The sequence below is a fragment of the Equus quagga genome, chromosome 4 (assembly GCF_021613505.1).
Source record: "Equus quagga isolate Etosha38 chromosome 4, UCLA_HA_Equagga_1.0, whole genome shotgun sequence".
Lineage (NCBI taxonomy): Eukaryota > Metazoa > Chordata > Mammalia > Perissodactyla > Equidae > Equus > Equus quagga.
Genome location: NC_060270.1, coordinates 16509530 through 16533218, shown reverse-complemented (window position 1 = coordinate 16533218; position 23689 = coordinate 16509530). Strand labels below are relative to the sequence as shown.

The 23689-nt window shown below is 37.5% G+C and overlaps 1 protein-coding gene across 27 annotated transcripts in view; it reads left to right on the top strand.

Moving 5' to 3' along the window:
• The window catches only part of ZBTB20 (zinc finger and BTB domain containing 20), a 770585-nt gene that overhangs the window by 512403 nt on the left and 234493 nt on the right, over positions 1-23689 (top strand). For 21 of the 27 annotated variants that reach the window (XM_046659181.1, XM_046659174.1, XM_046659190.1 and 18 more), the window contains one exon: positions 10863-10962. The exons of the other annotated variants lie outside the window; for them this stretch is intronic. The gene's annotated coding sequence lies outside the window, so the exon portion shown is untranslated. The remainder of the gene's footprint in view (positions 1-10862; positions 10963-23689) is intronic. 27 annotated transcript variants of the gene reach the window in all.

Here is a 23689-nt window from a genome sequence, read left to right as displayed (position 1 = left end):
AAGTATTGCAAAGTATAAGGGGACCAAGTGCACACAGGCCCCCAGCTCCGTCTGATCGAAAGCCACATAGGCACAGTGCTTGGGCTTTCTCTTTTACCATTAACTATTTTATAGGGTTCCCAATCCTCATCATAATCCCAGTTCCTCTGTGTCAATATATTATGGTATTTTTCTGCAACTTTATCAGGATCCTGAGTTGCCTTAGGAAGGGGTAGTTTTTGCATGCCTCTGCTCCTGGGTGGGTGCCACCATTTACCTCCTGTCCTAACAGGCCTAGGATAATCTCTACCTCCTAGAAGGACCTGAGGAGGGAATGTTCTCTTTTGGGGCTGATTACTAGAAGCCTTCCTCCTTGAGGGCTGTCCAAGCTCCCTTTTCCGCCTTTCCAGGAGGGGGTCTGAACGTTTTTTCCCTTCAGGCTGTTGTTCCCTGAACCCTCCCTAGAAGGCCAGGTTACATCAGCTTCTTTCCCCTGCTTGGAGAGATTTTCCCCAAAATAACCCCATGTACAGAAAAAGAACAGCAGGAGCAATATTGCTAAGATTAGTAGCATGAGTAGGATCAGGAGCGGCCGATCGCCATCTTCTGAGGGTCCGCCGTGTGTTCCCTCATCTCTCTCCCGGACCGTGTCCTTGGGTAGAGGTTTAGAGGACTGGTGGGCGGCTCCCGGCAATCTGCTATTATTATGGAGATGAGTTTTGTTGATGCCTCTGTGATGCCTCAGTGATGGAAACCACCCAGAAACCCACACCCCCATCCCAAAAGGCACAAGTGGCAAATGGGCCATCTAGTTCCAGTTCTGTTATGTCCTAGTCACAGAGACACCTTTATTCAGAAATTTGTCCCCCTCTACATTTTGGCCAATAAACTGTCATTCTTATTTTTAGTTTATGAATGATTGAATGATTTTATAATGATTACTACCTCTGCCTTCCTAAAAAGTCCACTTGCCAACTTTTAACTCAAAAGGACCCCATGTAAAAGGTGCTATTACTACAAAAGGAGGACTTTTTAGTACTCACCTCAAGATCTACTTTTTAAAAAAGAAAGCTGAAACTGAATTTATGAGGTACACACACCAGAATAGGGGCCATTACCTTTGTTCTTTTTGAAGAAATGCGCGTTTGAAATAACTACACCCTTCTCCATAATCAAAGTCCCCTTTTCCCCAGTAATTATGAAGCACTACTTTTCAGTTTCTACTCATTTAAGAGTAGCCTGGAAACTACCTGCTTAACTAGCACTCGTGGGCCCAGTGACCACTTATGTGCCCGGAAGTAATGAATGTTGAGTTATATATGTGAATCTCTTGGAATTATATGCTGGGAGTAGAATGGTTTGAGTAGGTATAAGAATAGATTAGGCAGATAGAAAATGTATAATACAGATATTTATAGAATAAAATTCCATAAAAACAATAGCCTGGTCAAAAATAGAGAATAGATTGGACAAAAGAATAGATTGAACTAAGTATTTTAGAGGAAAGTTCTCCATAAATTTAATAAATGAGCTGCTTATTAACAACATTATGTTTGTATTCAGTGCAATTTAAAAATAAGGTCAGTAGAGAAATGCAGACTCTTCATGAGTGGTGCTCTGTGACTGAGCGCCGGGAGGCTGCGGCCGTGCTCTGGCTCAGCTCACCGGTTTGTGGGCGGTGCTGCTTTCACACTCATCTTCATTGTCTCTTCTCTGCCAAAATGAGACTCAGTGTTAAGACATCCTCAATTTGAAAAAAGGTAAAAGTCAGTATTGGGGAAACTGCCCCTGAATACGTCCATTTTAATACTTCTATCTACAAATTATAGACATGGAAATCTAACCTGCTGCCATGAAATATCCTGGGAAAGGCCCAGTAAAACTGATTTGGCAATCCTTGGATGATACCAGGACACTAGGTAATCACTAACACGATGCCGTGCCAATACGTTATCTTCTTCCTTGGCCCAATGAGAGCTCTGGTGAACTAAGACTAAGCTGGAGTTATGATCGGACTCCACTGAATCAGCAGAGCTTTTAATTTTCTCTCAAATGATCAAAAAACAAAAAAAAAGATTTCCAACCTATTTATTTGTTGCCAAGAACTTCAGAATTCTCAGGAGACAATTATTAGAGGAGCAGAGTCAATATGGAGAAATGTAGAAATGAGATACCATTGGGGTCCATCCTGGATTCTGGTTTTTGATTACTTTAATTATCTAGACACGTTTTCCAATATTAACAAATCCAATGTATTCTAACCTATTGGTAGCAGCATTTCAAAATCTCAAAACAAAATCAATTTCAATTTAAAATTTTATTTTAAGAAGGAGTAGGCAGGGAAGAGTGATGCAAAATCACATTAACAACAGGACACCAGGGGCCGGCCCGGTGGCACAGCGGTTAAGTTCACACGTTCCGCTTTGGCGGCCCAGGGTTCACTGGTTTGGATCCCGGGTGTGGACGTGGCACTGCTTGGCAGGCCATGCTGTGGCAGGCGTCCCACATATAAAGTAGAGGAAGATGGGCGCGGATGTTAGCTCAGGGCCAGTCTTCCTCAGCAAAAAGAGGAGGATTGGCAGATATTAGCTCAGGGCTAATCTTCCTCGGGAAAAGAAAAGAAAAAAAAACAGGACACCAGAGATTCTGAACAGTTGTAAATCACTACTTTAGATGTTGAGGACAGGGGATGCTGCTTTCAAAGTACAGTGCTTTTATGTACAATGTGCAAATAACAACAACTTGAGACAGGGTGTAACCGACCACGTCCAAGAGAGGACAGTCATTTGAAAGGAACACTCAGTAAAACAGAAAATTTTAAAAATGTAGTTAAACGAAAGTCAATGTTAGTATTTTTCAGTAGGAAAGCAAACCTCACAAGTGGAAGTTAATCCCACTACTCCTTCGTCACTTATGTATAAAGTTTCGTATCTGTAGCTGTATTAACTTGCATTTGCTAATAACTGCTAAACTAACACTACACACCTGAACATGCATACTGACATTGCTTCTTTTATGTGGGATTGCCTTCTTTCTCCATAAAGTTAAGAATCTGCAAGGGAAGACATATATTTTTGTTTCTTTTGAATCTTCTTGCAAGTCTTGTGTTTTCCATTACCCATGATGGTTTGGTAAGTGTCATCGATAGACTGCAAATAAAGAAGGACTAGTTCTGTAGGCAAAATAAGATCTAGAAGTAGAGCATAGAAAGTTAACAAAGAGTGTGAAACATAAAACTGAAATTTAAAAATAGCTGTAATAGTGCAATATATAAGAAGCATGCAGAATATAGACATTTCTACTATTTCTTCTGAGCAGAGATCAGACACTTAATTGTGCTTGTTCTGAATTCAACTAAAATTGGATATGAGCATCTTGGAGAGAAAGAGTTATAAAACCCTTCCTATAAAATTTAAATTTAACATTTTGAGAAAAAACTTCTTTAAGGCAAAGTCAAAAACATTGAGGTTTTTTTCATCTTGAAAAAAAAATGTTAAGATACTGAGTTAATACCATTTTTTAAAGAAGTTATGGGAAGTAAGAAATGAGACTTTCTCTCTTCACTGAGGCCCCATAGTGATGAAATATGCTTATGCTGCAACAGAAAATCTTTAGGTTTGGTAATGAGGCTTGAGAGAGAGGCTTCTAAACACTGAAAGAGAGGTTATAGGATTGTCTTCTATGAAGCTCTTTAGCTTAAACAGGATAGACTCACATCTTAGACCATGGAATGAGCTAAATGTGTCAGGGAGAAGGGAAAGAATGACTTTTTTAGGTGGTTCACGTTTTTCGGGAATTTCTCTCATTTCTCTTTTTTAAAATCATTGTTAATCAGAAGCTGCTGAAAGTCACCAGGACATCTGAATGTGCTTGGCCAAGATGAGAGCAAGAGAAGTGCCACCAATGCTTTCGTGGAGAATTCTGAGGAATCACATTATATTACCTTATGTTACATATGCCCCCATATGTAACCATCACACTATGTTACCATTACTTCTGATAATAATTAACTACAAACTTGAAATTGTGGGTACAGCTGCTGAAAAAATTTACTTATAAACAAAGAAATTAGAGCATATTGTTCAGTGGTCTGTAAAAAAGTGCAGTAAACTTTTAGTGGAAAACACACATTTCCCTCTCTGCTTGTTGCTGTCAGTATTCTAAGTCAAACCCTTTACCACCAAACCACTAAACCCAAACCATTCCCCTTCTATGGCATTAAGTGAAGGATTGTTGATTCATCTCTGAAAGTATGAAGCCAATATATGTTGGTGATATTTGCTATAAAATAAGGGGAGAGCTCCATAGGAGGCAATTAGGGAAAAAGACATCTTCAATTTGAAAAAAAAAAATATCTACAAGCTCTTCTTACTTTCCAAGTACTCTTTTGGAACTGGAGGTACACAGGTAAATAAGTTTCTGTCACTAAAGAGTGTTCACAGACTAGTGGGAGAAGCAGACCTGGAAACAGATAACTACGGTGCAGAGAGAGAGTTCTCTCTCTCTCTGTGCGAGGTACTGTATAGGTTTGCCTGCAACAGTTCTGGTTTATGCCTGTGATCTTGGGATAATTATTCGTAGTACTTTCGCCCTCAAAAGTGTACCTGTTTGGACAATAAATTATATGATCACCCTATAAACAGCTATAGCAGTCAAATCTGCCTGAGGTTGTCTAGCAAGATTTTCCGCAGAAGAGGACAGAAAATCAAAGAGATTAAGAATGCTTTGCCACATGTGTCGTCTGCATCTAAATGAAAATGAAGAACTGGGTAGACCGACTGACTTTCATGTCTCCCAGGGTCGTTGGAGGGGTAGAGTGGGAATTTAACTTATGTGGAGTAAAGGGAGAGGGACACGGCGGGACAGTCTAAACCCCTCGTTGGCGTGTGGTCTGCACAAGGGTTGTCGTTAAATGATCCATTAAACTGTTAATTCCCTGAAGCTCTCGGGATTAAAAGGTGAGATGAGAAAGAATTAGAAGCAATAGGGGGGATTTTGGAAAGAAAAGTTAAGGTTCAACATGAGGAAGAACGTTGTGTACAAATACAGGGTCCTAAAGCGGCATCAGGTTGCCTATGAGGTTGGGAGCCCGATGCCCCTGGTGGTGTGCAGCAGAGGCTGAATGGTCACGACCGGCGAACTCCGACACCAGATCAAGACTCTGACCCCAGGTCATTTAAGGTTCTTTGCACATGGCCCTGTGATCTTACGATTCTACATCATGAACAGTGTCTTTTTGAGTAGCTTTTAAGTAAGAATCCTGTGCTTGGGGAAACCAACCTCTAGAAGTAAAAAAATGTAGAAACATCATGAAAAAAAAAACTGGTTTGTGTGAACTAAACCCTCTTGTGATCCACTCTGTACACACAGTAAAAACAGACCAGGGAACATCAATGCAGATCTCTCTGAGCTTATTCTTTGCCACCCACGCAAGGAAAGCAGCCACCAGACGCGTCACAGTCAGAAGACATGCCTCACTCAGAGGCCCCACCTCTTGGACACAGATTCGTTTGAAGACAGAGTAGCTGTGAAGTCGTGCACACCAGTTTGGTTGGCATAGCTCTGAGTCACGAACAAATGGGACCCGTGGCAAAGCTATCATTAAAGAGAAAAAGGGCAGAAGGCTGAACAGAGTATACAGTCTGTGCCAAGTTTGAAGTTTAGACTGTTTCGGTGATCCTTGTCATGGTAGGAAAGATGTCCATCCCTTCCCCCACTAAAAAAGAATGGCAGGCAAGTGACAAAGGAGGCTCCCTGGAGGTGACATGGGAGCAGAGATTAGGGGGAGCCAAAGCCTATACACATGAAAAGAGAGAAAGGAGTTGGCATGGACACGAGGAGATGCGGTCAAACACCCTGTATTCACAGCACAGACAAATGTGATCAGGCTAGAATCCCTTTCACCTCTTCCCAGAGGTCGGGCTGGGCAAAAGGAATGACATCTTGATGAAGCGCAGCTTTCCCAGAGGCCTAAGAAGGATGGCAACACAGCTAAAGCCAGAATAGGCTCACTGGCCTTTTTATATCAAATCCTCAAATATCTACATTTACACATTAAAATGTTTTCCAGTAAACTAGAGAGACAAGTCTCCTGGAGGCAGTGGAAGTGACGTTTAGTTCTTCAGTGGTTAAGAGTACGAGGGTTTTGGAGTAAGGGAAAACTAGTCTCAAATCTCTGCTACTTGTAGAGTTATGGTTAAGTCTTTAAATTTCTCTCAGTTTTAGTTTCCACATCTGAAAAAAAAATTGATAGTACATATACCATAGAGCTGTTGTAAAGATTTTATTACACATGTAAGTTGTGTAACACATGTAGTGTCTGGCAAATGATTATTAACAATAAAATTTTTATTCAGCAAGGACTATTACCCATTTTTCTGTTCTCTAGTCACCCATACTAAGCTCTGCCTCATTTGACTTCATTACTCTCTGTCTGGTCCTTGACATTCCATCTCTGTTCCAGCTTTGACCTGCTTCCCCAGATACTGTGAAAGTCTGTCTCCCCACTTCAAAACTTCATGCTTCTATGATCTTTAAGAGGTACACCTAGGATTATTTATAAATTCAGTACCAACAATGGACAAATGTTAAGTCATGAAAAGAATACATAACTTTTAGGAAGTACTGTTCCTGTTCTTGAGTTCTGAAGGCACTCTTCATCTTTTATAACGCTGAGTCTGAGACCATTCACGTCAGGTGAGCGGGAACAGGCATTGTTATTGCATACCCTCCTCCCAGGAGGTTAAAATGACTCACCAGTAGTCCTTCAGTGATCTCAGATGAAGTATCTAATGAGACAATCTCGAACTCTGGATCTGAAATCTGCCAGGGTCTCCATTTGCTATGAAAAAGTCAGCCTAAAGGGGATGATCCTAAGTATTAATTTTAGATTATGATATTACTTTTTACCACAAGCTTAAAATGTTTTCTGGGTTTGGATTGGCCCTCTGGTTACCCACAGAACGAGGGAGAAGGCTGCGCAAATTCCCTTCTCAAAAGTTAGAACGGTCCTTGTCACCAAAACTATCATGTGTTAGAGCACATGTCAGTGTCTGTGACATAGTCAGGCTTGGCTTCTCAGGACCTACTCATTACAAGTGAGTTTATGTGACTTGAAGCATATGGCCTTGATATATGATCCCAGAGCAAAAGAGCAAGGTATTTCAAGCTGGCCACAATTTTATTGACTCTCACAGACTTTCTTTGTAGTCATTCCAATAAACTAGACGAGAAATTTCTGATGCTCCAAGCTATCCCGTCCCCAGGACTCCATTTCATGACTCAGAGTCCAACTAAACAACTCAAGAGTGCTTTTGTGTGACATTGTGACCACAGGGATAAATAATTGCTTAGTAATTCTCTTTGAGGCAGAAAATTCTAAACATGGAGGAACCATTTCCCCTTAATGGGAGCCAGAAATCCTGTAAGTGCTTGAAATGGCATTCACAAGTCTGAATGGTAAACAGATAAAAACAGGAGCGCACCAGTTGCACAAATGACTTGCTTGTCACAAACTTGTCATTGCAGTAATCTAACATTTCTTTCACAGAGCCCGATGGAAAGTATGGAACAAACAGGCCCTGCTGACGTTTTGGCTCTGCTAAGCCTTCCTCCGAGCTAAAGCATCTGCAGCATCTTCCTGTTCTAGACCCTTTATCTGCTGAAGTTAGCTGATACTGTACATGTCAAAGAAATGTTTGACTATTGCATTAGCAAGTTGATGACAAGCGAGTTATTCCTGCTACTGAAATACTGCTGCTTTTAGCAGGCTGCCATTTTGACCTTCATCTTATTATAGAGAAGAACCCTAACAGAGCAGAGCACTGGGAAGATACCAGTTTGGTTGCCCCAGGCCTCCACAGATAAACAAAGACCACTAGTCTAGGACTTAGATGCGGTGGTCTAGTGGATGTGTCAGGCAGTTCCATCAGAGTTACGGATGGGCTTTTCTGGTGAAACATAAATGTTGCAAACGCATTGGACTGTCCCAATGATTCCTTTGCTGAGATGAAGAGAGCTGCACAGAAATTCATTTCCTTCTGCTTCCCTCCACCCCACACTCACGTGTGCATACACAGGCCTGTATATACTTTATAAAATGTTAATAACTAGAAAAGTTATTGAAAACTGTCTACCAGCTTTACAAAGTTTTTACCAGTTCTTGGAGTTCCTCCTATCAGTAGCCTCTCTTAAACTCCTTCTCATTCAGCAGAACATCTGGAACTATCTAAATCTGATGAGAACCCTGCTCGTCCCCCCTTGAAAAGTGATGTATGTCCATTAGCCTCCTCACAGAAACCTTCGAAAGCCCCTTCTAGGGGACCCCACCGGCGAATCTCCAACCTCAGCTACCAGCAGAGAGTGCTCATACACTGTGCAACTGCCGCCTCTTGCCTTTCTGTTTGAGGAGCCCTCCTCCCCTGGGGGACCGACTCGTGGTGTTCCCTGAGTGTGCAGGCTGGTGGTCCTGGGCTTATCAGCATACAGACCCAAGCTGGAGCCTGTAACAGGAGCCTCGCCTGTTGCTCTGCGTGCTCTGCCTCTGCCGGTGCCTTTGGCATATCAGCACTTGGAACAATGGAGCGCTAGCCCTAAGACTGGCCTTTTCATAAGGCTGAGCTTCCCTTTTTCACCATGGTGTCAGGTGCCCTGTATTCTTCTAAGACCCTTCGTGAAGGGTACACTGATACTGTCTTATCTGGTTCAAATGTTGACATGAAAAACTTGCATTCTGAGACTTATTTTCTGGCTGGTGCCCCAGGCGCTTTCATTTCTTTAAAGTCTTATGTAAAAATGATTATCATTGTTCAGCCTTGAGAACCCGAATTTCTTGCCATCGTAGTGATGGGGCTTAACTTTCTTTTAGATTTGGCAAATCGACCACGGTACTGTCTCCCAGATGAAATGCTTTACTCCCATCCCGAGTATCTCAAGCTGTAATCTATACCTGGGCTGTGTTTGCTCAGAAGCCAGGTGGGCAGGGCGTGAGGAGCCAGTCCTGTGCTCCACAGGACAGTTAAGGATCTTGTCCCTGGAAAAGGAAGGGAAGGTTTCAGGGGACACTGCAAACATGTAAACGAACAATTTGAATTTTAAATGGCGTTTTCGTGACTTTTTCTTTCTTTTTAAAGTTCCTAATAGGATTTCTGTAATGATTTTGTGTTTCTTAATAGAACTTAAATGGCAAAGAAATGATATGCTATTTTTGATTCAGGAAAAAAATAAAAACTCTCTCTTTAAATACACATTGGGGAATAGATAATGGCAACAAAAAAATGGTTCTCGCTTCCTATTCAGAGGGGTGGCTGATTAGGCTAGGGTGTGTGTTTTTAATGTATATTTACTCCCTTGAAGAGTAAATACAGGAGATGAAGTGTGTATGAGACAGCGTCTGCCTATGGGGTTACTGTGTGGGTTAGGACAGGATTTTGATTATCAGTAGCAAGTGGAACAGACTTACATACAGGCTGTGCTTTCTATCTTAGAGGTCAGGATTGAGAGGTAAGCTCTAACAGCTGTAAAGTAAATGTTTGGTGCCACTGCTAACTCTCGCTTGTCCTGTGCTGAGATGTATGTGTATATTCATCCAGAAAGTGAAGCATTTTCCACATCAGTTGATGATGAAATAAAACATTTAAATTTAAAAATATATATTTATGTTTACTTACTTACTTGATTGTTTATTTTAAAAAAGCAAGAAAGGACGGAAGAAAAGAAAAATTCTTCTGCTGGAGTAATTGCATTAGATTCGTAGAATTTTAGGGCTGGAAAGAGGCTTGACAACAGGGCTGTGACTTTGTATCACACTCGAACTTTAGGCAGACGGACACTGAGGCCAAAGATGTTTAATAATATGAACATACACCAGGATTGTGGCAGAGCTGGGCCTAAGTCGAGGTCTGACTTTCAATTTAAGCAATACTCCTTCAAAAATTCCATTATGTTTTTTAATTTTTTTTTAAACGAAGACAGTCTCATTTGAATAATTTACATTGATGTGCTTAAATCTAATAAGGCATTTGCTTTTGGAATAACTGGAACTATGTACTAGCTAAGCCAACTTAGGGGTGGACATTTCAACAGTTCGGAGACATTTCTTCCTAAGCTATATTTTATTTGAGTTGTGTAAGGAACTGTTTCTTTTTTTTTTTTTTTTTTGGTGAGGAAGATTGGCCTGAGCTAACATCTGTTGCCAATATTCCTCTTTTTTTTTTTTCTCCCCCAAACCCCCCAGTATATAGTTGTGCATCCTTGTTGCAAGTCATTCTAGTTCCTCCATGTGGGACACTGCCACATCATGGCTTAATGAGTAGTGTGTAGGTCCAGGCCCAGGATCCAAACCAGTGAACCCTGGGCTGCTGAAGCAAAGTGTGCAAACTTAACCACTCAGCCATGGGGCCGGCCCCCTGTAAGGAACGATTATAATTTCAATTAACTTTTTTCTCTTACAAGATTTCAAAGAAACACTTTTTCCATTCCCATTTTGGCAACTGAAAACATATATTTTTTTAACAGGTCTGCTCCTTTAATAAGTATTCATTTAAGTAGGTCATATTCTAACATTCTTGGAGATAGAAAATCTTTTATCAGATTAAAAGAAGTCTGGTTTTTATTCCCACTTTTAACCATGTTTGAGTTGGTCCTTGTAATTGTCAGTTTCAACAAAATACCGATTAAGTCAAAACATCAATGTTTTTATTTGTTTGGGTTCTTTTCGTTTAACATGAGGAGAAAAATAAATGTGTTTACCTTTTTGCAGCTCTGATAATTATATACTCTGTTTTTCATTTATGCAAAACTTATTTTTGAGGGTTTTCTTTTTGTTTCATTTCTCTGTTTTTGCGTTTTCCAAACATCTGTACCGTGGCTGGTGGCGAGAGTAGCAGTGGCTGGCACTTTTCCTCCACGTTTTGAGAGAAAGAGAATTGGCTGGAATAAAACCTTGCTTTCCATATGGTCGACTTGAAATACAGCATTGAAAAGGTATCGTCTCTTTTTCTTTTCTGAAACCAGAGGTGAAACCTACGAACAAATAGCCATATTGATGCCAAACCACCTGTTGATCCACGTCAGAAAAGTCCTTGGCAATGCGTTCTCCACTTCGTCAGTTGAGAAACCTAAATGAATGGATGACCTTTGTGCACTGGTAGCATCATAGCAACAATATATGCTGCTGGTCACTCGCTTAAGAAAGCCTAGATTCTACATGTAGTCAAGAAGTGAAGCGAAAGTTTTGCTTTTGATTCAACAAAATGATCACTTTGTGAGCATGTATGGCTCCGAAGTGCTTACTGATTCCTAGAATATTGGGATCTCTTGTCAGCGACAGGGCAGAGACGATGACTCTAGTGCTTTCTTTTACTGCGGCTGATTCGAGTTAGGAAAAGCAGTTGTCTTTGTCATCAATTTTTTTATGTAAAATATTTCAAACATATGAAAGTATAAAGGATAATGTGGACATACAAGAATCCAGAACCCAAGTTAAACAGATATTAATTAATTTGGAACATTTATTTCTGAACCCATTTTTATCTTCAGTTATTCCATTATAAGTTACATACAGTAAAGTACCTAAAGTAAGTGTATAGCTTGATGAGCTTCTGTGTAAGTTTCTATCCATGTGACCACACCCAATCCAAGATACAAAGTATTCACAATACCTGGGAAGAATCCTCATGCTTCCTTAGAGGTGATATTCTCCAAAGCTTTAATGAAAGGTTAAAAACAAGTAAAACTATTCTGGCCTCTATCATCATGACTTAGTTTTACATAAGCCATATATTATGACTCATATAATATATCCAACCGTACATATCAGTAAAATTTATTTATTGTGTCCCTCATTGTTAGACATTATTTCCAATGTTTCCCAATCACAACCAATACTGCGGTTAACATTTTTATACATGTTTATACACAGAGGAGGGAGTGCTGATGAGAAATGATGCAAAGTGGTAATACCAATTTTATTCTCAGTAGCAAGCTATGAGAGTTCCTCCATATACTTCACAACATTTGGAATGGCCAGACTTTTAAAATTTTTGTCAGCCTGATGGGGATTAAATAATATCTCATTTAAACATTTTTTTCACTTACAAACTATTGGGATTTCCTCATGTGCCTTGCCTATTTGTATGTCTGTCCATCTTTCTCTTGGGTTATTTGCTTTGCTGTTGTGATTTTAGACAGCTCTGGTTTTGGTTTTGGTTGTTATTGTAATATTCTGGATTCTCATCCTGTGGGCAATATAGATTGCAAATATTTTTTTCCAATTTGTAGTTTCTCTTTTAACTGTGTCTATAGTAGCATTTACTTTTAAAAGCTTCTAATTTTAAAGTAGTTTATTGATATTTTCCTTCACGTTTTCTGCTTTTATGTCATTTAAGAAATCCCTGCATATGACAAGGTCATCCTATATTTTCTGACAGTTTTAAAGTTTTGCCTTTTATATCTAGCTCTCCAATCTTCTTGGCATTTATTTTTGTAGATGGTATCTTACGCTCACTCTATTTTATTCTTTTTCCGTGTGGATAACCCAATTATCTGAGCACCATTTAACAAATTAGTCATCCTTACCCTGAATTTGCAAGGCCATCTTTTGCCTATATCAAATCTGTTTTTAGGATCTTTATTTCATCCAGTGGACTGTTTCTCTGTTCTTGCGCTAACATGATAGTACCTTAATTACCATACTTTTATAATATTCTTGTTATTTGGTATGGTAAATCTCTCTACACTGTTCTTTAATTCTCTGGCTCCTTTTGGCCTTTTGCTATTCAATAAGAATTTTAGAATTAGTTTGTCAAGTTTGGCAAAAGCCCTGCTGAATTTTACTTGTAATTACATTAACTTTATGAAATAATCTGGGGGAGAATTCACTTTTTTATAGCATTGTGTTTCTATCCATTAACAGACTATATCCCTTCACTTAATCAGATCTTCCTTCATGTTCTTTAATAATGTTTTATAATTTTCACCATAATGGTCTTGCTTGAACCTATTTTGTTAGATTTCTTCTCATATAACTTAGGTTTTTGTGCTTTTATGCATAGAATCTGTTTTTCATTTCACTGTTTATTGGTTATTTTTAGCGTATACTCAGCAACTTTGCTGAACTCTCATTAGTTCTAATGGCTAAACTAGAAATTCTTTTAGGCTTTTTACATAGACATATATATCATCAGTAAATAATGACAGCTTTTCTCTTACATTCCAATTCTTAAATGTTCAATTTCTTTTTCCTGTCATATTGCGTTACTAAGAGCTCTATAAAGTGTTGAACAGAAGCAGTGATATTAGGAATATGTGTTCTGTTTCTTACTTTAATGGAAATGTTTTGGAAATGTGATATTTGCTTAGGGTTTTGGTAAATCAAAATTATTGTGTTAAGGAAGCTCCCACTATCTATTTATAGTTTGCTAAGCATTTTGAATCAGGAATACTAGTTGAATTTTATCTAATGCATTTTCCCAATAATATGATAAAATTTACCAATAATATGTTAATATTTTATATTACATTAATACATTTCCTGATAATTAAACATTTCTTACGTTCCTGGAAAAAAACATTTACTTGCTGCGGTATGTTATTCTAACCCACTGTTGAGTTTAATTTGCTGATGTTTTATGGACGTAGTATGTTTACATGGAGAGATTAGTCTTTAATTTTCTTTCTTAAAATGTTAATGTAGAGTTTTGGTGTTATGATCATACTAGCCTCATAAAATAAATTAATCAGCATTTTCCTTCTTTCCTTCTTTTTCCTTCTTTCTTTCTTTCTTTCCTTCTTCCCTTCTTTCCTTCCTTCCTTCCTTTTTCTATTTCCAAAACAGTTATTATATTATAGGGATTATCTATTCTGCAAGTTTGGTTAAACTTGCCTCCAGAATCATCTGGACCAGGTATTGTGTGTCAGTAGGGGGTAGGTAGTGTAGGGTGAATTTTTGGTTATCAGTTCAATTTCTTCCATGGTTATTGGTTTATTCAAGTGTTCTATTTCTTCTTAAGGCAATTTTAGGAAGTTTTTTTTAAGAAAAATATGCAATTAACAATCTACACTTTCAGATTTATTTGGATAAAGTTCATAAGAGTCTTATGATTTTTTATTTTATCTTTAATTATGTGCCCTCTAATTCCTAACATTATTTATCTCAGCCTTTTCTCTTACTAGTTGTTAACATTTTTCTTTTTCATTTACTTTTTTCAAAAACTGGCATTTGATTTTGCTTACTTCCCTTATTGTGTCTTTGTATTCTATTTTATTACTTTTTGATTTTATCAACATTATTTCCTTCATTCTACTTTTTTATAGTTTAAGCCATTTTTCTTTTTCTAGATTCCTGAGTGGAATTATTACTCGTTTAAAATTTCAATACTTATTATTTTTACAAATGAGTTTTAGTCTCCAAATTCTTTTTCAAGTTTCTCATTAGCTGCATAGCATATTTTGATAATGTAGTTTTGCTGAGTTTTAAATATTTTGTAATGTCTGTTTTGATTTATTTTTAACCATTGAATTATTTAGAAGTGTATGTTTTTTACTTTCTAAGCATATATTTCTCTATTTTTATTACTGATTCTAAATTTAATTGCACTATACTAAGAGGATGTGTTTTATATGGTTTTAATTGAAAAAAAATTTTTGAAATGTCTCTTATGACCTGGTACATGGATTTTACTGCTGGGCTTGAAATCTATAGGTGGCTTATCTGTTTCTTTAGTGCTTATGCTAAAATTTTTGAGTGTATACCTAACTACATATTTTTCTAATTAAAAATAAAATCCATGGGATCAGCCCCCTGGCTGAGTGGTTAAAGTTCCAGGACCTCTGCCTCGGCGGCCTGGGTTGCAGGTTTGGATCCCGGGTGTGGACCTACTTTGTTCATCAGCTGTGCTGTGGAGGCGTCTCATGTACAAAAAATAGAGGAAGACTGGCACAGATGTTAGCTCAGGGCCAATCTTCCTCAAGTGACAAAAAGAGGAGGATTGGTAATGGATGTAAGCTCGGGGCAAATCTTCCTTACAAAATAAATAAATAAACAAAATCTACTTTTTAGTATTTCTAGCTTTCTCCTTAATGTAAAAATGGTGCCTAGCATGTTTTATCTACTTACTGAGTATCAATCTTGGTATCGTAATTGTTGAATGGAGTTTTAGTTTTACCTATTTGTTTTAAACTTATACAAAAGTAGTTGTCATTGATTTTTTATCGTCAATGCTTAATTATATTTGTTCATATGTTTTGGTCATTACTGTGCCCACTATTATTCTTGGGTGCTGTGCCTTCCTTTCTGGCTTCACTCTTCTCAGTGAATCACATCTTGTAGTAATTCTTTAGAGAGGGCACTGGGTGGTACACTCTTTGTGTGTACCTAAAAGTTTCTTTATATTTTATCTTAAATAACAATTAATCTGGGCATTTCTGATCCCCATTTGAAGATATTATTCAATTGTATCTTAGACTATTTTTCTGTCAACTCTCATTACTTATGAGAAATCTGCTATCAATCTATTTTTCATCTCTTTGTAGGTAGTCTGCCTTTTCCCTCTGGTAGCTTTTAAGAGTTTTTCTATATCCTTGATGTCTTATGGTTTCTTTGAAATGTGTCTAGATGTGGATTTATTTTGAATTATCAGTCATGAACTCAGGATATACTTTCTAGTCTCAGGACTCTAATTCTGGAAAATTCTCGGCTATTTTTTTTCCTTTATCGTTTCTTTGTTATTACCTCCATTTTCTTCTTCTGGGATTCTTATAAGATATATTTTGGTGTTTCCTAGTCAATTTACCGTATCTCAACTGCTGTTTCTTTTTCTAAAAATATATTTTACACTTTGTGATATTTTTTCTGAGAGAATTCTTTAGTATTACTTTCCAACTCCCTTAATCCTCTCCTTGAAATTGCCTAATTTTAAGTTATGCCGTCTATTGCATTTTTATGTCAATGAACATATTTTTCATTTTTAAGATTTCTGGCTGATTCTGTATTCACCTATTCTTATCTCATTGCTGTCTATTTTTATTTGATAATTTCTTGTTCTTTTACCTTCCAACTCACTTAATCCTCTCCTTGAAGTTGCCTAATCTTGAGTTATTCCATCTATTGCATTTTTATGTCAATGAACATATTTTTCATTTTTAAGATTTCTGATTGGTTCTTTATTCACCTATTCTTATCTTATTGCTGTCTTTTTTATTGAATAATTTCTTGTTCTTTTATAGGAATGACTCTTTTATTTATCTCTGAGCATTGCAAAGATACTCATGTTGAGGTCATTGTCAGACAATTCTACAAAATTAAATTCTTCTGGGGTGAATGTTCCAATTACTAATTTTGTTGGTTTTCTTAACATTAGATTTCTTGCTATGTTTCAGAATTTTGTTTTGTAGGTTAATGTTGCTCATAAGGCTTTTTTGCCTTGTTTCTTTCTTTCTCTCTCTCTCTCTTTTTTTTTTTTTTTTTTTTGTTCATACATCCCTGATTAGTGGTTTTGCAATTGCCTTATCTAGATTCCTGGGTTCCTAGTCCCAATCCAAATCATACAATGGTATCTTTCAGCTTCTTCCCTTTAAGAATATTTGATCACGAGGCTGCATCTTTATCTTTCCACCTCTCAGTGCCTGCAGCTCTATATAAGCTATCACCCCAGGCAGCAGTTAGCCAAACTTTGTTTTTTTAAGATTTTTTTTCCTTTTTCTCCCCAAAGCCCCCCAGTACATAGTTGTATATTTTTCGTTGTGGGTCCTTCTAGTTGTGGAATGTGGGACGCTTCCTCAGCATGGTTTGATGAGCAGTGCCATGTCCGTGCCCAGGATTCGAACCAACGAAACACTGGGCTGCCTGCAGCGGAGCTGGAGAACTTAACCACTCGGCCACGGGGCCAGCCCCCGTTGCCCAAACTTTTTGCAGCCTCTGCTGAAGTAGTGAGTCGAGCTCAGTTCCATCATTTCATAAGGAGCCTTTTTGGCTCCATTACTCAAGAGCTAGACTCCTAGACACCTCTGCGTGCTTCTGGATCCGGATTTCATCAGGCTTATGGCTTCAGCCCTCTTTGCTGCCTTTAGTTTCTTTGCAGAAATGATGACCTTTTTAAGTCTCACTCTCTGGCTTTCTCATTTTATATTATATCAATTTCTTCAGCTGACAATACATCTTGGACAGCACTCCTTTGATTTTTACCTCTCTTTTATTTAGATATATCATTTTAAAACAAATATTATAAACAATAGTTATTATTATTGAATGTTTAGTTGTGCTAGGTGCTGAATTTTATAGATATTAATTATCCAGTTCTCGCTGTAATCAGTCATTTTTATTCCCATTTTATAAACTAGGAAATTGAAGTGAATAGGCTAAATACATTTCCCCTTAGGAAAGAGGTTGTAACTAGCAAATGGCAGAAGTAAGATTTGAACTCAGTTTTCTCCACTATCAAAGCTAGTGCTCTTAAAGTACTACCCTCTGTTTAGATTTGGTGTTTTTTTTTAAACCTCCGTCATGGTGTTTATTTTTAATAAGTTAATTAAATTAAGTGATATTTATTGTTGTAAAGAATATATCTGGTCCTATCTCAGAAATTTTATTTACTATTCTGTGTGTTTTTATGCATCCTTGTTCTCTCTGTCTCTCTCTTTTTCTCTTTTGATATATGACTGCGTTATTTGTTATCAATCTAGCAATTTGGAAGTTTTAAAGCATAGTTTATTTTTCTTGTAATGATTACTGTCATTTTAAAAAAACATTTATGCCTATTTCCTTTAATTATCATTAATGAAATTGTATGCTGTATGAAATAAGAAATTCAGAATGTTGTTTCTTCATTCCTCTCTTCCTACCCAATTTCTCATTTTTTGTTGTAATATATTATGTCAGATATAGATTATTATTTGTTTTTATGATACAGCTGTGGAGAGGATAATCAAAAAAGCTGGATCATTTCTTTGGTTGGTAGAGAGCTTCTAGCACAAAGTAGGTGCTTAACAACTATTTATTGAGAGTGAAATGGATGGACCTGTTTTGTGTGCACTCATGTGCACACACAGAAAGAAAACAGAGCTGAGATCTCTTTAGAGTCTCCCTCTACTGCTGGATGACCCACTTATTTATTTAAATCTTAGATTTTGTAAACCATTGAACCGCCATATGGTTTGATAAATAGTTTTTCTGTCAATACTTTCATTAGGCAAACATGCTTTGTGAACCAAACCTTTTATAATCAATGACCCCCTATTGATGTTAGTTCCATTCATAGCTATTTCCACATTTGAGCCTTCTGCCCTACCTACCCCTACAAATAATAAATATATTTGGCAACTCCCATTCTCACATCAGTGACTACTGTTAAGTTTTCATTTGGCAAATACTGTGTGACTCTTGAGTACGAAACAGTGATTAAATACCAATAATTGCATCATATTCAATTGCTAATAGACCATGTTCTTCCAGAATATTTCCTGTTGTTAACTATTCAAATAGAGGCATTTTGAAGTAGCTCTTATTGTTTTATTTTTTAAGGGTAGTTCTTAAGATCCTCAATTATAGTAAAAGGAAATTCTTTCTAGAAATTGCTAGAAAAATTGGATTTTCCATTGAGTACCACTAAATGTTACCAGGAAACTTAATGATGATCTGCAACACACTAGAATCTGATGCTGCTATTATAGCAAAGCAGATTAAATAAAACAATGTGTATTAACAAGAAAAAAGCAAACTAGTATAAACTGGGTCATTTGCTGATGTGCAGATTTTATGGAAATTTTAATGACACATTTGATCGATTTATAAGTACATATTATTTGTTTTTATAAGAACATTCAAGCCTTCTATGTGGCATGATTTTAACAGTCTTTTATACATAAGAACACATTGAAATTAAACTGTCTTCCTAGCTGTTTCTATTCTTTGAATTGTAAAAATGATTTTTAGTATTCTCTATTTAAAAGGCACTGAACAGGGAATCGGGAGACTTGGTTTTTAGTCCTAGTTCTGTCATTTAACTAGCTCCATGACCTTGGGCTATTTATTGAACTCTTTGAGTCAGTTTCTTCATTTATAAATGTAGAGTTGGGCTTGGTGCTCCATAAAGCCCCTTCCAGTGCTTGTGTCTAGAATTTGGCATTATGTCTGTCTGTCTCTCTCTTTTTTATGTATAGATACCCACATATAAAAACTTAACTGCTTATAGGTTCCATACATCAATAACCTAAGTTATTCAATAGAATCCATAAGGAAATATCCAAGAATGGGATTAATTTTCCCCTGAATAAGGCAGTTGAATTGGGCCAGTAAATAAATAACTGGGAGTTACCGTACGTTCTTGACCAGGACTGATAGGATTAAAGCAGTATTTTCGAAAGTACTGTTGGGCAGCAGTGTACAAAATGGATCAGAATGGAAGAAATCTGGAATGCGGGCCAGGCAGCCATGCTGACATGTCCAGGATGAGGTAAGGAGTCCAGAGTATAGTGATGCCATCAGAGATTAGGTGGAAGCAAAAGATGCAAAGACACTGGGATATATATTTGTTCAAACAGAACATCTCAGAAGAATATTAAAAAAAATCATGAAAGAGGAAATAAAGTGACTAATAAACATATGAAAAAGTACTTTAACTCACTAGCACTCAAAGACGTGGTTTATAAAAATAATAATTCTCAGTGCTGGCAAGTGGCACTCAAATCATAGTGATAGTGGGGGCTATATATTGACCCAAAATTCTGCAAAGATATACGACATTATATTATCAGGATCTTTTCTTTAAAAATGTATTCTTTGAGGGGACTGGCCCCGTGGCCGAGTGGTTGAGTTCGTGCGCTCCACTGCAGGTGGCCCAGTGTTTCGTTGGTTCGAATCCTGGGCGCAGACAGGGCACCGCTCATCGAGCTGCGCTGGGGTGGTGTCCCACATGCCACAGCTAGAGGGACCCACAGCTAAAAAAATATACAACTATGTACCTGGGGGCTTTGGGGAGAAAAAGGAAAAATAAAATCTTTAAAAATATATATATATTCTTTGACCCAGTAATTTCACTTCTGGGAAACTATCTATAAGAAATAGAAACTCAGACAAAGATTATATACAAAGATATTCATCACAATGTCATTTATAAAAGGGAAAGAAGAGGAAAATGATCTTAAATATTTAATCAGAAATTGTTAAAGAAATTATGGAGCATCCATATATATCATTACATATAATTAGTTGTACAGTTATTAAAGATATTTTAAAGAATTTTTTTACTAGTAAATACTCATGAAATAATATAACTGAAAATACCTGATCCAAAGGAAACTTGTACACCTAACATGATCCCAAATGAGAAAACTGGAAGTATTTGGTCACAATCAAAGGAAATACATTAAAATGTGAACCGTAGTTACCTCTGTATGGTGGAATTAAGTGCTATTTTATTTCTTCTTCTCCTTAAACTTTCTAAATGTTCTAAAAGTACTCTAATGATTAGAAAAATAAAAGTTTTCAGGGGCATAGTGGTTGAGTTTTGTGCACTCTGCTTGGGTGGCCCGGGTTTATGGGTTCAGATCCCAGGTACAGACCTACACTGCTAGTCAGCCATGCTGAGGCAGCAACCCACATATAAAGTAGAGGAAGACTGGCATGGGTGTTAGCTCAGGACTAATCTTCCTCAAGCAAAAATAAAAGAGGAAGATTGGCAACAGATGTTAGCTCAGGACCAATCTTCCTCAACAAAAAAATAAAATAAAATCAGCAAACAGCAAATAATCTAATTAATTAATTCCAAATTTGATGATAATTTACCTTAAGAATATATGTCTACTATTTGTCACCTCTCACTAATTAAAATGTTTTCCTTTTCCAATTTATTAAGCTTCTGAAATAGCTGACATATAGATATTTGGAATCACATCATATTGCATATGATATGGTATATATTTTCTGAATCATATACTGTTGTTTCTATTGCCAGGTGTTTCCTAGAGTCTCCCTTTTTCTCTTTTCGATCCTTGTGCATTTGCCTTAGGTTATCAGCCTGCACTTTGACTCCCAGAGCCTCATTTTCTTTATACCATCAATCAGTTCTACATTGGTGTGCTCAAACCACATTTACATGTACATGAGATTAGCACCAAGGAGGACATCTAGATCACTTTTTATGTTTTCAATTGTTTTTAACTTCTAAATTCCTCATAGTGTAAAACTTTCATAATCTAATACTAGCATTTTGAGTAATTGAAACAGATGAAAATGAAGTAAAGGACACAGCCAATATGTCACTATGGAGTCACTTTTATTGGGTGAAATGAACTACTACTGATAAAATTTATCAGGCACCCATCTCAAGAATAGAGTCTCGGCTGCTCTATGTAAGAATGAATAAACATAACAACTTACTTGGCTCTGTACCCAGAATTTAGCCAAAAAAGAAACCCGGTTGGATGCCAGAAAGAATGAACCAGATAAAGTTTTCTCGGCTCAAAATATACAAGTAACTTAGTCTGCCCCTTTCCTAACAAAACGGTGTAAGTAAAAAGGTAATCTTCTTTCAAAATCTAAATTCCTTACACTAGCCAATGGCAAACGGCTGGAGCAACGAAAAATTTCCAGACCGCACCCTCTTTCCCTTCATCTGCCAGGAGGATGAACCACTCTCTCTCCAGGCAGCCTCCACTGACTACACGTTAACCCAGGACCTTTTGTACACAAGCTCATCTCTTTTTCAGAAGTGCAAGTTCGGTGAAGGCAGCAGCTGTGTCCTATTTATCTTTGTTACCTCAGGTTCTGGCAAGGTGCATGATTGTTGGATGAACTAATGAAAGCTTAAGCAGCTTAGTTTAGATGATTTTAGTGCCTGTAAAAATAAGGGAAAAGTTACTTGGCTACAAAGGCTCACACTGTATGTATCATTATATAACCCATCTTACTAGCATTTAGGCGAGTTCCTGTACAATGATACTATCAACAAATTGTGAACATCTTTGGGAGTAAACATCTTTCAAGAAGATATTTTTCTGCAGGGCTAAGAGTTAAAGTCGTGCAGTTCATTGCAAAGAGTTCTTGGAATGATTAGGGTGACACCCAAAAGAAGTTACTAAATCTTTCTGAATCTCAATTTCCTCATCTGAAAGGTGGGAATAGTAATAATGCTTATCTCATAGTCCTTGCTGTGGGGATTGGATGACATCTTGCCTATGAGACAGCGTCATGCCTGCTAAGCCCTTGGGCTCTTATTATTAAAATTGATGCCTCCCAGGACAACTGGTTGTACTTGCACAGGCATCTTGACGATTGGGACAGAAGGTACAGCTCTACCAGCAGGGCTCCCACTGAATATAGAATCAGAGAGTGTAAGTGCATAAGCCAGTGCTTTTCAGGCTTCAGCAGCATAACAATTACTTGGGAAGTTTGTTTGAAATGCAGATCTTTTGAGTTCCACCTCAAGAGACTAATTCAGTTGATTTGCTCTGGGGTGAAACCCTGAAATATGTCTTTTCAACATGGTCCTCAGGTGATTCTGGTGTAGCTGGTCCCAGACCAAGCTTTAAGTAACCCTGGGATCAAGATTCCATCCCAGCTTTGACTGTGCATTACCTCCCGCCCCATGGCATCATTCCCCAGGACTCGCCCTGCTCAATACAGCGTGGCTTTGCTGGCCCCACCCCTCACCCCACCCCACTGAAAGCAGAAAAGAATAGAGAAAACAGGGTCAATTGGGAAAACTTGAGTAGCTGCAGTAAATTATCTGTTATTTTGTATTATTCAGACTAATGATCTTCTGCGTTAATCCAAAACCAAGCTGACCTGAAAGGTAAGCTTGAAATTTTGAACAAGAGTTTTCCCCCAGTGACTGTAGAATGACTGGCTATAGTGACGTTTATCTCCTGTTTTTCATAGAATGTCTATCTAGAGGATTTAGATGAATAAGCACAATTGAAGTGCAAAGTGTTCAATGTGGGCTTCGATGCAGTCCATGCATTTGCACATTGAAGTAATTAGGACGTATTTAAAAGCATTCTGCTTGCTCTACTTTGTTCTCCATTTCCTACAAATCAAATTAGTGAGGGGGAGATTCGATTTTGACATCATTTTGAAAATATTTTCTTTTTCTTTTTTTAATTTTCTTAGTATTCCATTTTTACAAAGTTCAAAACACAACCAACTGTGACTAAATTCATAAAAACAAAACAAAAAGTCCAAAGTGCACGAAAATGAGAAACAGCACAGAGTAATGTGCAGTAGAACCACGTGAATCATAGCTCACAGATATGGTTGTAATAACACATCTTATCCATGTCTGATCAATTAATAACAAATACTTGTTCAGATAGCAAATAGCTCATTCTTTCACTATGATTGAGAGCCCCAAATTTGATTATTCCTCTCAGTCCAAATAAATATGAAAAGGCAGCCAGATCTACTTAGAAAAATCTTAACCATCTCCTGTTTTCATTGTGCTGTATGTAGTGCAATGAATGAATGTGAAGAAAGAATATAAAGGATGTTTTCCTTGTTTGCTAACAAAGCATTCAAGCAAGATTATTCATTTTTTAAAGTTAGATTTGGCAGAACCAAGGAATGTTTATGGAGCTCTGTGGCACAAAGACAGACCTGGAGTTGAAATCTCAACCCTGAACACTGCCCATATTGTCTTTCATGAAGTGCTTCACCTCCCTGAGCCTCAGTTTCACATCTGTCAAGTGAGGGGAATAGTATCTACATTGCAGACTCATT